This window comes from Sus scrofa, chromosome 1 (assembly GCF_000003025.6).
Source record: "Sus scrofa isolate TJ Tabasco breed Duroc chromosome 1, Sscrofa11.1, whole genome shotgun sequence".
Taxonomy (NCBI): domain Eukaryota; kingdom Metazoa; phylum Chordata; class Mammalia; order Artiodactyla; family Suidae; genus Sus; species Sus scrofa.
Genome location: NC_010443.5, coordinates 158,053,456 through 158,059,885, shown reverse-complemented (window position 1 = coordinate 158,059,885; position 6,430 = coordinate 158,053,456). Strand labels below are relative to the sequence as shown.

General features: G+C 46.9%; 1 pseudogene; it reads right to left on the bottom strand.

The window, feature by feature from the left end:
• LOC110261631 lies at window positions 392-6,292 on the bottom strand (annotated as a pseudogene).

The following is a 6,430-nucleotide window of genomic DNA, read 5'->3' as shown; positions in this document are numbered from 1 at the left end:
GGCATGGGGAAGTTCCCAGGCTAGGGATCTAATCTGAGCTGTAGCCACCAGCCTGTGCCACAGACACAGCCACACCAGATCCTAACTTCCTGACCAAGGCCATGTCCTCATGGATACTAGTCGGTTTTTCCACGAAGCCACAACAGGAACTCCTCATTTAACTTCTTAAGGATAAAAATGCAAAGTGCCTAACATGGGCTACAAAGCCTCTCATGTCCGGTAGCAGCCTGCAGCCTACCTCTTCAGCATCATCACGCTCTACCCTTCTTTTGAATTTTTCTGTTTATGTTTTGATGTTACCTCCAAGTTATCTGTACTATGTGTGGTGGACCACGTCCACTTTGTTGACATGGAAGAAAGCAAACACAAAAAAGGGAAAGGCAACAAGCGATATGCTTAAGTCACTGTTTTATTGATCATGTACTTCATAAAACCAAACAAGCTTGACAAGTAAGAGTCCCAGGTATCACCTAGATTCAAATAACTGTGGGTGTCTAGGTGAGTAGATTGGAGTAGTAGATAACGATTTTTGAGAGAGCAGATATGTTATTTCAAATCGAGGTGAAGACAGCGTGTTGAAACATCCTTTTTATCATATCTGGAACATTTTGTCCAAAGGGGAGTTATTGTTGGGAAATAAAGGAGGTTTGCATGGGTTTGTAGAAAGAGAGAGACAGACAGACACGCTGTTTCAACCTTTACATTCTTAGTGATGCTATGAGATGGGAAGCACAGGATCAAGGAGCACCTGTTATTTTCAGCGATCGCTTGGCCAGAACAACCCTGTGACTATCACCCTAGAGGAGCCGAGGCTAATCACATCTAAGGGGAGGAGACTCTGCCACAGAAGAGGATGCTGTTGGTCTTATTGTGCCTGATGAAGAACAGGAAAGGGTGATCACAATGGAAATGGTTATTTAATGGTGCTGATGTCATGCCAGTAACAACACCTGTAGCTGCTGCGGCCTCCGTGCCCTCCTCAGTCACCTCCACAAAAGACTTGTGGACCACGCTGGATATCGCCAGCTGCGTCTCCGGTCATGCCCGAGAAGTCGGCATCTGCTCTGAAGGCGCTCACCATCCCCAGGGCTTCCAGCTTGGCCATGAGCTTATAGTCTCTTCCACTTTGAACGAGGGAGGTGCAAATCCACTTGGCTTTCCTTCATATTCTGCGAGCTCGTCCACTCTAGCAACTTCTCAGCAGTGAGTCCCTCTTCAAGCTGTAACAATGGAAAAAAGGAACAACCGGAAAAACTCTCAGCGGACGTGGAAGCAGCTTAACATTGGATCGAATCATGTGCGGAACCTTTACTTTAACAATAAATGTAAGTACAGGAGATTCAGTGATATTTTATATATAACATATATGCCCTTATCATGTATTTTACACAGTGCTATTGCATGTAATAAACTGAATCGTTGGTGTTTTATACATATATCAGCAGAACCATTAAATAAACTTATTTTGTAAAAACATGACTCTCTCTGTCTCTGTCTCTGTCTCTGACTCTCTCTCTCTCTCTCTCTCTCTATATATATATATATATATATATATATATATCTTTGTGTCTCAAGCTGCCAGATCATGACATATTTCCTTTGCAGACCTCAGTTCTTTTGAGTTCTGTTTCCACGAACAGCCGGTACCAGGTTGTACCACTCGGACGTTAAACAGTGGTAGGGGCATTGGAGGAACGAGGTCTTACCTTCTGCAGACCGTCTACTTCATCTGGCAGCAGCAACAGCATGCTTAGCTCTTGGCCTGTGTACGGTATTTCCAGGATCTTGACGTGCAAGTGCTCCAGTGAGGCAAATTTGAAAGCTCTGGTTTCTCTCATCATCTGCACAGATTTGCTTGTATCCTGAAATAGATCGATGTGGCACAAAAATGCCAAGGAAGAGTAAGTAACAACAACAACAACAACAACAACAACAACAATAGCATACTATCGTGATACCAAACACCTTCACCTTCTAACAGATGTTCTGGGAAATTTGTGAATCAGAGACAAGAGTCTCATCAAGACTCGCAGCCTAAAAAGCTAAAGTGGTTTGAAAAGAGAATAAAATACAGCCTCAACAAATGCGACTTTCCACGAGGGTTTCTACAGTAGTCAAATATTGTGTGTAGCTTTCAGCTTTCACAACTAGCTATGTTGACGTTACTGTACATAACTTATAGACAATACCTTGTTCAGCCAAAATTTTTCTTTCGAAGTATTTTCTTTCCTAAATTCCTGGAGTCACCGCCCTTTGAAATAGATCGCGTTGACCAGAACCAGAGTGGTGGAGCTGCTCAGAATGCCTTTGCGAAACAGATCCTTGATTTTTCCTGCCAAAGAAAGAAAATCAAAGGTCTGCCATGAAAGGCACAAGTGGTTTGTCTGGAAGATGCTCTGGACGTTACAGCTGAGCATGGAGTATTCACACAGGTCACTGCATTAGGGAACAAGGCCCAGGAGTTCACCAGGTGAAGCTTTCCTCGGGGCACCAGCCTGATGGAGTCGCCCTCAGGCTGACACGTCGTCTTCCGCCTGGGAGGGTCTGAGTCTCTGTCTGGGGGACATGAGCCACCTCACTCTGAACACGGACGAACTGGCTTCGGCTCGTCTTTCCACAACCCAATTTTCTTCCTTCCTCCTCCCCTCCCTCCCTCCCTCCCTGCCTCCCACTTTGTCTTCCTCCCTAGCCTCCTCAGTTAGCTTGTTCTCTCTCTCTGTTCCTCCACCCTCCGTTCATTCTCCTCTCCTTCCTTCCTCTCTTTCTTCCTAACTCCTCGCATTTGAACTCAACATGCGGAAGCAATTGCCGCAGTGTCATCTCACTCCATCTCCTGGCTCCCCATGCAGCGGCCAGCACCGGGTTCACACACCTCCGGACTTGAAAGGGGCTCTTCGGTGAGAGAGTCTCCTATACTGTACCTTTAGTTTGGCTTTCCACCCAGGAATTGATCATCTGTCGACTTTCTTCTGCAGCATTTACAAAATCAACAGACGCCACACTGGCTAGGTAGAATTTCTTGACGTTTTCCAGGTAGTCCTTCGATGTGGGAAGGATGAAAGGAGGAATTGAGGGCCATTGATCAGTAACTAGGTAAACACCCCCAAATTCAATTATGTTCAGCCATGACCAAGTAGATTACGTAAAACAATGGCTAACCTCACCCTTCGCTGGTGGGCTGTCAGGCTCTGGGACCCTCCATGGGTGGGGCTGTGGTCAGGGACCCTGATGCACCTCAGGTAAATGCTGCCCATGTGGGTCAGCCGGGCTCAACTGCCTCCCCGTCCCCCATGTGGCGGTCCGGGGACAGAGGACCCGGTACCCAGACCGGAGATGCGACGCGCCATGAAACTCACCTGAGAAAACGAAACCTCCTTGTCCCCATAGAGCCTGTTGGCAACGCTCAGCTCGTAGGCATTGGTGGGTTTGTTTAATTCCGTCAGGAGCCTTTGAAACTGACGGTGAACAGTTCCTGCCCTTCCAACCTTCAGACAGCAAACAAATGAGTTCATTGGATTCTCTGTCGGTGTAAGGACTAGACCTGAATCAATCTGTCAGATCCACGCCTAGCGTTTGGTATCCCCGTGGATGATGTCTGTTGTTATTCCTGGATGTGTGGTGTAGTTTACAGAAAATGTCTTTCCGCATCCTTATGTTCACTCTTCCCGGTAATTCTTTCTTCCTGCTCTGACACCTTTTCTCTCCTGAACTAGAGCTGCAGCACCATTCCACTCCTGGATGTCTCCTAATGTCTCAAACGATTGGAAGTGCGCTTCCCAGCTAAGCTCCAGCTCCTTGGGGGCGAGGATCACATTGGGTCCTTCCCAGTACATTTTCCTGTGTTATGACATGATGCCCTGTCATACGCTTGGTGGGATTACCTGCTAAGACACCTCGACTGGGCTCTGTGACTGTTCACTGTGGTGGTCACCCTCCCTGTGCAGGTTCACTGCTAAGGCTTTCCATCAGCATTTCGAAGCCTTTCATTCCATTTCCATGAAAATGTAAGAGCTCACAGGATTAAGAAACTGCTCCGTGGAGCCAAGTTTTCACCTCAGGACTGTCTGAAGCTAGACGCTGCCCCTCGCTAGCTAAGAGTTTTGGGTTATTTCGGCGATAACCCATACCTTTCGAACAAAATCATGGCCCAAATTATACTTGGGTGTCTTATTACTACTCGATGCAATGTATGATTTAATTAAAATCCTGCAATTTGGGCAGCACTTTTGTGATTATGATCATTATGGTTGTTCTATAGTAACAATACATGACCTTGATCGGGGCCTCTAGTACTCCAGGCACGGTTTCCCTGTTTTGCACGTACTTGCATGTTCTCTGAAGCAGACCTTTTATTGCCCCAAGTTCACTGGGATGAGGTCACGGTGGCTCAAAGGAATTGTATTTTGCCACATTCCCCATTCTTAACCAGCAGAGCAGGAATTTGAAGCTACCTCTTCCAGCTCTGGAGCTTATGCTGTCAAGCAGATGCTAATCTCCTCTCAGGAGAACAAATACACGAGATGAATAAATATGTAATGTGAAATGAGGAACAACACTATCCAATCTATTTTGCCTAAGAGTTCCTTAGAAATAGACTTTTCCCAGTTTATCTGAAATTCTCCGTTTAAACGCTGACCCTCTTGGACATGTGGCCTCCTTCTAGACCCAAGTGATCTGTGACTCACAAGGTCTGCTGTAGCTCCTTCTGCATTCTCCGCGAGTTCCTTGAGGTGGAGGGCCTGGAGGAGACAGGAAGAGGGACAAAGACATTTTAGGCCGAAGTTTTACCTACACGAAAGAAAGAATGAGAAAGCAAGGAAGAAAGGAAGGAAGGATTGAAGGAAGGAAGGAAGGACGGAGCCAGGCAGACAAGCAAGACCAAAGCCCAAACCAAACCAAAATACAAACAATCAAGAAATAAAGGCATAAGAATAAAATAAATCACAGTTTGAGCATTTGCTCCTTGAACAACAGAGCAAAGCTGGTTGATCACCAGCCATTTCAAAGAATCCTCACTTATGTTTCATCCATTACTGAGGAAACACGTAAAGATGTCACCCACGGACTTTAGCCAATGCCTGTTTCTACCTGGACGCTTCCATTTGATGAGCCTCACCACTGGTTGTCAGGCAACTGCAGGCGTTCGCCCCAGCTCCTCCAAGGAAGCTGGGCACGGGGAAGCAGATGGGGGTGGGGGGACCACTGGGGGAGAGTGTATGCCCCCCCCCCCCCGGGCTCTGAGCCACCCAGTCATGGGGATGCTTGCAGCCTTCTGGGGGACCCCTGGGCACAGCCAGATCTGTGATCCCTGCACACGAGCCAACAGAGAAAGCAATGCCAAGTGTTCAAAGGAAAGGAAGCTGCCACCCACCTTTCGAATTTCTGATGCAGTGTGTCCTCGGGACCCTAAGTAAGTCATGGCTAAGGCTGACATAATGCTAAGAGGGGAATAGAAGATGTTTCCGCCCTCTGATCGTCTGATCTGTTGGAACAGGTCGACTGCAAACTGGATGATCGATTCACTGAGAGAGCTCATGGTGGGTGGCTCGATGTGGTCTGGAACTCCTGGAAAAGCATCAGATTCCTTTTACAATGAAATTCACTGAAGGGAAGCTTAGCCTGTAATGAAATTGTCCTAAAATAAATGCCTTCCATGTGGGTTGTGGCCTTCTGGCAACTAATGTTTTTCTTCTGTTTACTTTTCCAGCCTTTAGAAATTGTGCGTGGAAATATCTCATTGCTAGAAGACTATTGAAATTGGCATTTAAAGTAAAGGTTTGTGAAAAACGAATCGAACATCTTTATCGTTTCTTCCTTCCCGGTTGTACCCATCCTGGGTAGAAAATGCTTTGTTGCAGACACCAGGACAAAGATTGATGTAACAATATCCAGCCACGTCTCATCAGGCACCTCTCCGCCTTTTTCTCGAAGGCTCTGTGGGTGCAGACCACGCTCCACCCCCATCGCCCATGCTCCCAAGGGAGCATTGGGAGGGTTTTTGGAAGTAAATAAAGTACCTAAAGGTTAGAGCAGATGAAACTATTATTTTACTACTGTCCTGGCAGGAGAAGTAACATACAGCCATGCATAATCATGTCGATGCATGGTAGAGAACACATTATGGGCGTGACTTTCAGAAATGGTGCCTGTAGTTGTCAGAGCTGCAGGAAGCCCTTACCTGTACTCCTGGAGGAAGCCGAGGCGGGCAGGGAGCCTGTAAGCCTGTGCGTAGTGAACAGTCAGATTCGGAATATATACCTCCCTCTTGCCACCTCCCATTCCTCAGAGCAGGTGGAATTTCAAGTGAATCAACTTTTGATTTCTTCACCAGGTTACCGTCACCTTCGTGAGCATGAGGTCTCCATGAGGAAAGACAACCTCGTATTTCCTTTTCTCTGGCAGAAGCAACCGCGACCTGCAATCACTGGCT